Source organism: Ahaetulla prasina, chromosome 2 (assembly GCF_028640845.1).
Source record: "Ahaetulla prasina isolate Xishuangbanna chromosome 2, ASM2864084v1, whole genome shotgun sequence".
NCBI classification, from domain to species: Eukaryota; Metazoa; Chordata; class Lepidosauria; order Squamata; family Colubridae; genus Ahaetulla; species Ahaetulla prasina.
In genome coordinates this window covers 2,134,627-2,145,198 of record NC_080540.1, presented here as the reverse complement: position 1 = coordinate 2,145,198, position 10,572 = coordinate 2,134,627, and the positions used below count along the sequence as shown (strand labels likewise).

At 43.0% G+C, this 10,572-nt stretch overlaps 1 pseudogene; it reads left to right on the top strand.

Moving 5' to 3' along the window:
• The first annotated feature begins 137 nt into the window (after nt 1-137).
• On the top strand, nt 138-9,926 carry LOC131192669 (zinc finger protein 420-like; annotated as a pseudogene).
• The last annotated feature ends 646 nt before the right edge of the window (nt 9,927-10,572 follow it).

Below are 10,572 nucleotides of genomic sequence, written 5' to 3'. Positions count from 1 at the left end.
CCACCAGGGGCGCCCTCTGCCAAGGGAAGGGAACCACAGGCGCTTCCCCATTGGCCCACTGGAGGGCGAACGTCACATCTGACTCTCCAGAAGAGGCTGAGAAGGAAGTGACGTCACAAACGCTTGCTTCTCTAGGACTCCGCCCTCGCTCTCCTTAATCCCTGGGACCCCGGAGGAGGCGGAGAGGCTGCGGGAGAACATCCAGAACTACCCCAGGTGAGGGGGGGGCTCTTCCCGGGTCCCATGTTCCCCAGCCGCCCTCTCCCTGCAGGGGGAACTGGGGATCCGGGGAAGGGCCCGAGTGAGGGGAGGGGAGGGTCGGCCTTGCAGAGGCCCAGCAGGAATACAATAGAATAGAATAGAATTTAATGGCCAAGTGTGTTTGGACACGCAAGGAATTTGTTTTGGTGCATATGCTCTCAGTGTACGTAAAAGAAAAAGGAAAAAAAATACCTTCATCAAAGGTACAACATTTACAACACAAATGAGGGTCATAGGTTGCAATTTAACCCTTAATGATAGCAACAAAAAGTTATAGTCATACAGTCATAAGTGGAAAGAGATGGGTGATGAAAACGATGAGAAGATTAATAGTAGTGCAGATTCAGTAAATAGTCTGACAGTGTTGAGGGAATTATTTGTTTAGCAGAGTGATGGCCTTCGGGGAAAAACTGCTCTTGTGTCTAGTTGTTCTGGTGTGCAGAGCTCTATAGCGTCGTTTTCAGGGTAGGAGTTGAAACAGTTTATGTCCAGGATGTGAGAGATCTGTAAATATTTTCAAGGCCCTCTTTTTGTCTTGTGCAGTATACAGGTCCTCAATGGAAGGCAGGTTGGTAGCAATTATTTTTTCTGCAGGTCTAATTATCCTCTGAAGTCTGTCTCTTTCTTCTTGGGTTGCAGAACCGAACCAGACAGTTATAGAGGTGCAAATGACAGACTCAATAATTCCTCTGTAGAACTGAATCAGCAGCTCCTTGGGCAGTTTGAGCTTACTAAGTTGGCGCAGAAAGAACATTCTTTGTTGTCCTTTTTTGATGATGTTTTTGATGTTAACTGTCCATTTTAGATCTCGTGATATGATAGAACCTAGAAATTTAAAGGTTTCTACTGTTGATATTGTGTTGTCAAGTATTGTGAGAGGTGGAAGTATGGAAAGATTTCTCCTAAAGTCTACCATCATTTCTACAGTTTTGAGTGTGTTCAGTTCCAGATTGTTAGGGTCGCACCACAAGGCTAGTTGTTTGACCTCACGTCTATATGCGGATTCGTCATTGTCTCGAATGAGACCAATCAATGTTGTGTCATCTGCTTCAGTAGCTTAACAGATGGATCATTGGAGATGCAGTCATTGGTATACAGAGAGAAGAGAAGTGGGGAGAGCACACAGCCTTGGGGGCTCCCTGTGCTAATTGTACAGGTATTTGATGTGATCTTGCTTAGCTTCACCTGCTGCTTCCTGTTTGTTAGGAAGCTTGTGATCCATTTACAAGTCTGTTCAGGTACCTGTAGCTGGTTTAGCTTAGTTAGAAGAGTGTCTGGAATGATGGTATTGAATGCTGAACTAAAGTCTACAACGAGGACCCTTGCATAGGTCTTTGGAGACTCAAGATGTTGTAGGATGTAGTGCAGAGCCATATGAACAGCATCATCTGATGATCTATTTGCTCGGTATGCAAATTGCAAGGGGTCTAACAGCGGATCCGTGATGGTTTTCAAGTAGGAAAGCACTAGCCTTTCAAAGGCTTTCATGACTACAGATGTTAAAGCAATTGGTCTGTAGTCATTCAGTTCCTTGATAGTGGGCTTCTTCGGCACTGGGATGATGGTAGAGCGTTTGAAGCAAGAAGGAGAGGAGAAAAGCCGGGCGAGCAGGAGGCAGGATTCGCACCAGGCTCCCTGAAGACCCCATCCTATCTCCGGAGGGGGAGAGAAGTGGGGCGGCCTCTCCAGCTGCCTCCTTCCCGGCCCTGGTCGGGGGGACCTCGGCCCTGCGCTAGGATGAGCTGCTTGGGGCTCCGGGCAGGTTGGATGAAGGTCGCTCAGTGGCTGAATTCAATTTCTAATTCTTTCTGTTTTTCTTCCCATCTCAGATACAGAAACTGGAAGCCATTTGTGATCTTTGCAAGGCAAACTTTTCTCTTGGGGGAGAAAAAAAGAGCGGAATCACTTGCAGGGATCAGTCCTGCGGCCCCAGAAATGGTCCTGTGAAGGAAAAGGCATCTGGAGACCCACCAGAGTCCTTGGAGCCATTTGGAGTTGCTCTGCAGGAGAGAGAAAGAATGGAGACACAAACTTTTGGAAATGAGGGAGCCGGAAAAGGCCCTTCAGCTGCTCAGCCTGGGAAGGGGGGGAAGATCCTGGCGGAGGAAACCATCCTCCCTTCAGAAGTTCAGCCCTGGACCTTCATCCAATACCGGGAGGCTGAAGGTCCCCGAGGACTTTGCAGCCGACTCCATGACTTTTGCAGGCGATGGCTGAGACCAGAAAAGCACACCAAAGCCCAGATGCTGGACCTGGTGGTTCTGGAGCAGCTCCTGGCTCTCCTGCCCTCAGAGATGGAGGGGTGGGTGCGGGAGTGTGGAGCAGAGACCAGCTCCCAGGCGGTGGCCCTGGCGGAAGGCTTCCTGCTGAGCCAGGCGGAGGAGCAGAAGGAGCAGGTCCAGTTGCAGGTGAGAAACTTTAGGGAGCTCAAAAGGGAATAGAGAATGTGTTTGAATCCTTCACCCCTCCTTCCCAAACTTCTCTGACATTCATTCTATGTGGCAATTCACCAATTCTTGTAGGACATTGTTCCACTGTTTTCTCACTCAACGTCACTGATGGATATTGGGGGCTTTGACGTTGTGTTCTGAATATAATAATCCATTTTATTTCGTGTGATGTACATTAATTCTGCTTCTTTTTTCCTTCCTCCTGTTTGAAGTGTTGCACTGTGGAGGTCAGAGATCCTGAGGGAAAGAAGAACCCATCAAATCCCTCTCAGGAGCTATTTTTCAGGAGGATCCCTTGGGAAGATCCAAGTCAGGACACCTCAGGAGGTAATGGAAGATCCTCCAATTACCCATCTGTCTTCCCTTCACTCTCTCTTCTCTTCTATAGAATACCTCCTCCTATTTTGTTAATTATGTATTTTGAAATTATTTATTCTTTACAGAGAAACAAAGAATGAAGCTTTCTGCTTTTTATGATGGCGATCAAACAGCGGTTGACCCTCCAAATCAAGTAAGAAAGGGAAAATTTATTAGATTTCTATTCTCCCTTCAGGAAGTGAAGCGGGTGTGCAGAGAGCTTTCTCCTTCTATTTTCCCCCCTTGTTTGGACTGGGTTATTTTTGTGTTCTTCCACAACATGGAGAGCGGAATAGCAGCTTCAAGTTTTTGTCAGCCAGCATAGCTTCCTCTGGTTATTTTGTTCTGCTAGGTAGTCCTCCATCTTTGAGTTTACAAGAAGGAATTTTTTAAAAGTCCTTCAAGAAATAGGAATAAACATATCACAGTGACAGTAACTGCTACAGACTCTTTTATTGGGGTAATTCTTTAACTCGGAATTGTGCAAGGCTAATGAAAAATAAACACTCACATTGCCACATTACCATTTTTATAACCCCCTCATTTATAACTTGTAATTTTCTCTTCTTTGTTTTATTCCTTTCAGCCACTGGCTCAGACTACTAGATCAATCAATGATAGACAGAGTGATAGGTCAGTTAATCCAGAAGTGGGATTACTTTAGTGAAAGGCACTGAAGGTTTTGTAGAATTAATGAACTTGATCAAACTTCCCCAGATATTTCTTCAGTGAAAGCAATTTTCAGATTTGCCCATTTTCTCACCTAAAATTAGGACTTGTGTGACGCACAGCCATTTAACTTAGTGCATATTGGGAATTTGGGAACAATGGAACAGAATAACAGAGTTGGTAGGGATCTTGGAGGTCTTCTAGTCCAGGGGTCTCCAACCTTTTGGACCACAGGGACCACTAAATTCATAATTTTAAATCCTGTGGACCACTAATAATTTTTCTGCGGACCACCAAAATGTTCTCATGGGCCACCAGTGGTCCACGCCCACCCATTGGTGACCACTGTTCTAGTCCAACCCCCTCCTCTGACAGGAAGCCCTATATCATTTCATATAAATGGCTGTCCAATTTCTTTTTAAACACCTCCAGTGTTGGAGCATCCACAATTTCTGGAGGCAAGTCATTCCACTGATTAATTGTTCTCACTGTCAGAAAATTTCTCTTTACTTGAAGGTCGGTTCTCTTCTTGTATAGTTTCCATCCATTGCTTCTTGGATGCTCTTTTCATGAAACTAAACATACCCAATTCCAGCAACCTTTCTTTATATGTTTAAGTTTTTGACACACAAAGAGAAAAAGGTTAGCCATCACTGACCTATTCGATGCCTGTGCATTTGGTTTTTCTTTCCTAAATGTAGAACCTTACATTTCTCACTGTTGATTTCGTTTTGTTAGATGGGGCCCAATCTGTCGATCCTTCTATACCTGGAGCTTATATTCTGGAGTGTTGGTATTCCTGCCAATTTGATCTTATCTGCAAATTTGATGAGTTCCCCTTCTATCCTCTTGTCTAAATCATTGATGAAGATGAACAGATCTTGCGAATTCTGTTCTGTTCTTTTTTCCATGTTCAGGAGAGTCTTGTGTCCTTCGAGGAGGTGGCTGTGTCTTTCTCTGAGGAGGAATGGTCTCAGCTGGATCCTGACCAGAAAGCACTGCATTCGGAAGTCATGCTGGAAATCCATAGGAACGTGGTCTCTCTGGGTAAGAGTTCTCTAGTCCCCAATCAGAGAGTTCGAGAAGACAGATTATAGTTTGTTTTTTATTAAAAAAACACTAATCAGATACTGTCTCCTGGGAGGGAGAAGGAAAGGATCTGACCTTGTACTCCAAGGAAGGAAGGAGTTAATGTCTCTTTGCTTAGATGCTTTCTCTGCCATTTCTTATCTCTGTTTTTCCATTTCTATTTGAATTTATCTGTGGGGGTTGAAAAGGACGAGGTTGCTTTTATGTGTCCTCTGGAGGTCATGTGAGAGGAATGTGTTGTCATTTGTTCTCTGAAACCTCCAAAATTGTGTGAGAACAGAACTTTCACACTCAGCCCATGGAAGAGCATTCTCCCAATTCAAGAGCAAAGGCCTCATGCAATGTGACTCACACCATCCTTGGGTACAGGCAATCTCCGAGTTATGACAGTTCACCTAGCGACCGTTGCAGGTTACGACCAGCCCTCCCCCTAGTACCTGAGACCCAGTCCCGAAATTATGTGTCTTGCTGCACCATGTCCGTTGTTCACTTACAAATGACAGCAGAGGCGGTGCAACATTCAGTGCAAAAAAGTTGGTGGAAATGTCTATGTATCTCATAGAGCGAATATGGGCTTGTTTTTGGCCTCCCAAACCCACCATGTGTCCCATTTTTGCCTTCTCCGGCATCACGGAGGGGAAAAACAGAATGTGCAGAGCCAAAAACTATTTTTTTTCTTGCTTTCCTTCTCTAAACCTACATGCGTCTTATGGTCCAAAAATACGGTACCTTGGGAAAATGTGGTGAGCTGTCAGTTCCTTTGCCTATTTCGGTGCATTCTGCATTTGCAGAAAAAAGAGGCCTAATGTAGTGAGAGATACGCAAGATACGTGGGAAATCTAGCACTGAGATCTCGCACTACAGTGCTTTAGGCTCCTCTTCTCTGCTAATCAAGGCCTGCACGAGATCCAGGGCAAAGTGCTTTGCAAAGAGAGGGAAGGCCTGTTCATTTTAAAGACTTTTGCCCTGGATCTCGTGCAGTCCTCAGTTCTTAAAGAAACATCGGCCTAAAGTACTGCAGTGTGAGATCACGCAAGATTAGTAGCCTGAGATCTTGCACTACTGGTCTCATGTGATCTCACACTAAAGTACTTTAGGCCTTCTTTCTCTGCGAACTGACACCTGTACCTGATCCGGCCAAAGAGCCCTTGCAAGCCAATGAGACTTTGGGGCAGGGAAATAGCCATTCTTGAAGCTTCCCAAACTTTCCAGTCTCAGCGTAAAGAGCCTTTACAACCCAATGGGAGGCTTCAGGAAGGGATTTCGCTCCAAAGTCTCATCGCTGGGATCAAGGAACAGGCCGAGCGGGGGTCCCGCCTGCCAGACGGACACCGTGGAGCAACTGCTCTAAGATACACCAGGGAAGAAGGAGATTGTTTCAAAATTGTTTCATTTCTCACAGTTCTCTGCTGATATTAACCCACCCTAATAAATGTAATAAATACATTAAGCAAGAAAAACAAAATTTACAGATACGGTATACGTGGTACCCTGTTCAATAGTTTTTGAACCATTTAGATATGAGCCAGCCGTGTGCAGCAGCTCCCAAAAAAGCCAACAGAGTTCTGGGCTGCATAAACAGAGGGATAGAATCAAGATCACATGAAGGGTTTATATCACTTTATAATGCCTTGGTAAGGCCACACATGGAATACTGCATCCAGTTTTGCTCGCCACGATGTAAAAAAGATGTTGACAAGAGTAACAAAGATGATTAGGGGACTGGAGGCTAAAACATCAAGAACGATTGCAGGAACTGGTTATGTCTAGTTTAATGAAGGACTGGGGTGACATGATGGCAGTGTTCCAATACTGCCACAAAGGAGAGGGACTCAGGCTGTTCTCCAAAGCACCTGAAGGCAATGGGTTGAAACTAATCAAGGAGAGAAGCAACTTAGAACTAAGGAGAAATTTCCTGACAGAGCAATTAATCAGTGGAACAATTTGCCTCCAGAAGATGTGAATGCTCCAACAAGGTAAGTTTTTAAGAAGATGTTGGCTAACCATTTGTCTGAAGTGGTCCTGCCTAAGCAGGGGGTTGGACTAGAAGACCTTCAAAGTCCCTTCCAACACTTGTTATTCCAGTCTGTTCCTTAACTCAAAACTGACCGAGTGAGATTTGCATATACAGTATTTACCATAGATAATTGTAAGAAATAGATGTTTTCTAGATATTTTCAAAGCTTTCATGATTTATGAATATAGAAATCATCATGTCTATATCACACCACTGTAAGCATGCAAACATATCACCTAATGGAATTTCAGAGAAACTCAGAAGGAAATTCATTTGACTTTCTACGCTTTGATTTTTTTATTTAACCTTGTGATCATTTTCATTTCCCTTTTGCTTTGAAGGTAATAATGGGCAGGAGAATCAAGATTTCTGTGAACCGTTCCAAGTGATCTATGCTAAAGATGGAACAGAGAAGTTTGGAATTCGAATGGAATTAGGAAGCCATGAGAGAAACCAGTCAAAGAATTGGAATTGGGAAAGTTCATCTTCTACCGATGCTCCGATGGAAGACTTTCTTGCCCAACAAGAGAAAATAATGAAAAAATATGTTGAGAAAAGTGTGACGCTAATCAAAGCTAACATACAAGTAAATGAACACTATTTAACCCAAAACAAAGGAGAAGATGCTATAAGAAGACATAACGGACAAAATTACAATGGGACATTCATTCTTTCTCTTGGAAATAACTTCCTTACATCTGAAAAAACGATTGACGCAAAAGAAGAACCTTATAAATGTTTGGAATGTGGAAAATGTTTTAGAATAAGCAGGCAACTTACTATCCATAAAAGGATTCACACAGGGGAGAAGCCATTAAAATGCATGGAGTGTGGAAAGACCTTTGCTCATAGCAGTACACTTACTAAACATAAAAGAAACCACACAGGGGAGAAACCATTTAAATGTATGGAGTGTGGAAAGACCTTTGCTCATAGCAGTACACTTACTAAACATAAAAGAAACCACTCAGGAGAGAAGCCGTATAAATGCATGGAGTGTGGAAAGACCTTTGCTCAAAGAAGTCATCTTATTTCCCATAAGATGACCTACACAGGGGAGAAACCATTTAAATGCATGGAGTGTGGAAAGACCTTTGCTCAAAGAGGTCATCTTATTTCTCATAAGATGATCCACACAGGAGAGAAGCCATATAAATGCATGGAGTGTGGAAAGACCTTTGCTCAAAGAAGTCATCTTATTTCCCATAAGATGACCCACACAGGGGAGAAGCCGTATAAATGCATGGAGTGTGGAAAGACCTTTGCTCAAAGAAGTCATCTTATTTCCCATAAGATGACCCACACAGGGGAGAAACCATTTAAATGCATGGAGTGTGGAAAGACCTTTGCTCATAGCAGTACACTTACTATCCATAAAAGAAACCACAAAGGGGAGAAGCCGTATAAATGCATGGAGTGTGGAAAGACCTTTGCTCAAAGAAGTCATCTTATTTCCCATAAGATGACCCATACAGGGGAGAAACCATTTAAATGCATGGCATGTGGAAAGACCTTTGCTCATAGCAGTACACTTACTAACCATAAAAGAAACCACACAGGGGAGAAGCCGTATAAATGCATGGAGTGTGGAAAGACCTTTGCTCGAAGAGGTCATCTTATTTCCCATAAGATGATCCACACAGGGGAGGAACCATATAAATGCATGGAGTGTGGAAAGACCTTTGCTCAAAGAAGTAGTCTTATTTCCCATAAGATGACCCACACAGGGGAGAAACCATTTAAATGCATGGCGTGTGGAAAGACCTTTGCTCGAAGAGATAGTCTTATTTCCCATAAGATGATCCACACAGGGGAGAAGCCGTATAAATGCATGGAGTGTGGAAAGACGTTTACTCAGAGCAGTGGACTTAGAAGCCACAAAAAGCTCCACACAGGAGAGAAGCCATTTAAATGTATGGAGTGTGGAAAGACTTTTGCTCATAGAGGAAATCTTATTTCCCATAAGATGATCCACACAGGGGAGAAGCCGTATAAATGCATGGAGTGTGGAAAGACATTTACTCAGAGCAGTACACTTACGAACCATAAAAGAAACCACACAGGGGAGAAACCATTTAAATGTATAGAGTGTGGAAAGACCTTTGCTAAAAGAGGAAATCTTATTTCCCACAATAGGATCCACACAGGGGAGAAGCCGTATAAATGTATAGAGTGTGGAAAGACCTTTGCTCAAAGAGGTAATCTTATTTCCCATAAGAGGATCCACACAGGGGAGAAACCATATAAATGCATGGAGTGTGGAAAGACCTTTGCTCGAAGAGATAGTCTTATTTCCCATAAGATGACCCACACAGGAGAGAAGCCTGTATAAATGCATGGAGTGTGGAAAGACCTTTGCTCGAAGAGATAATTTTATTTCCCATAAGATGATCCATATAGGAGAGAAGCCATATAAATTCATGGAGTGTGGAAAGGTTTTTACTCAGAGCAGTGCACTTAGAAGCCACAAAAAGCTCCACACAGAAGCCACAAAAAGCTCCACACAGTGCACTTAGAAGCCACACAGCTCCACACAAACCCTTTAAATGCATGTAATATGGAAAAACCTTTGCTCGAAGAGATAATCTTATTTCCCATAAGATGATCCATGAAGGGTTAACCTTTTGTTGTTCATCATGTATATATTTTGGAATGAGGGCAACATTCTTATCTCGGATGGCAAACCTCATATAAGCAGCGTTCCCAGCATATACAAGGATACAGGATGATACAAATTGTAACCTTGAAATATTTTTTGCTTTTACCTCTTTTGTGCACATGCGCATACACGCATATTCACATGAAAGCTAATGATGTAATTACTAACCAATTATTGTGCCTTGGAGATTCATTAGCCAATAATGAAGTAACACATATGTTAACTAAGCTGAGCTAGTTATGGAAAGCTATATAAACTTTGTGTAATGTTCAATAAGATGCTGTTGATTCTAGACTTTGTTTGCTGTTGATTCTATGCCGTTGATTCTAGACTCTGTTTACTGTTGATTCTATGCTATCGATTCTATGGATTCTTTATGCTATTGATTCTAGTGTTTATTCTGAATAAAGTCTGATCAATCATCTTCAGCCTTTGGGTTGTTGCAACATTTGGCGCCCCGAAACAGGGACTCCTTACTTTGTCCGGCAAGGACAGGTGCGCACCTTCAGCCTTCGAGGCAGCTTCAACCATTTTTTGGTTTCTGTAAGTATGGGGTCTTCGCTATCTCAGGGACAGAGAAAGCATGCAGAGGAGTTAGCTAATCTTAAGAAGAATGAAACAATTGTTTCACAACCAGCTCTCTTTCGGCTGGTCCGAGAGATTGCTTTAAAATGTTTATCGTATCCTGAAAAAGGCTTTTTAAAATTGTCAGATTGGGAGAAAATTGGAACAGTTTGGCATTCTGAGCCTAGGGCAGAGATAGAAATTTTGCACGTTTGGCATTTGTGTTGCTATGCTGTAGAAAGATTTGGTAATAAGGAAGTTTCTCTTTTATCACCTCCTTCGCCTCAGCATTCTACTGCTGTGGTGTTTCCTCCAGTGTCTGAATTATCATCTTCTGCTCTTTACGATACTGGACAAAAGCCACAGAAACCTTCTGACATTGTTTCACAATCTTCTTTTCAAAAGATGGTAGAAACTTGTAAGAAAGATGTTGCTATTTCTGGGAAAGAGTCAGCTGAATTACCGGAGTTGAAGCGAGCTCTTACAGATTATGGAGTTAGTGGAAA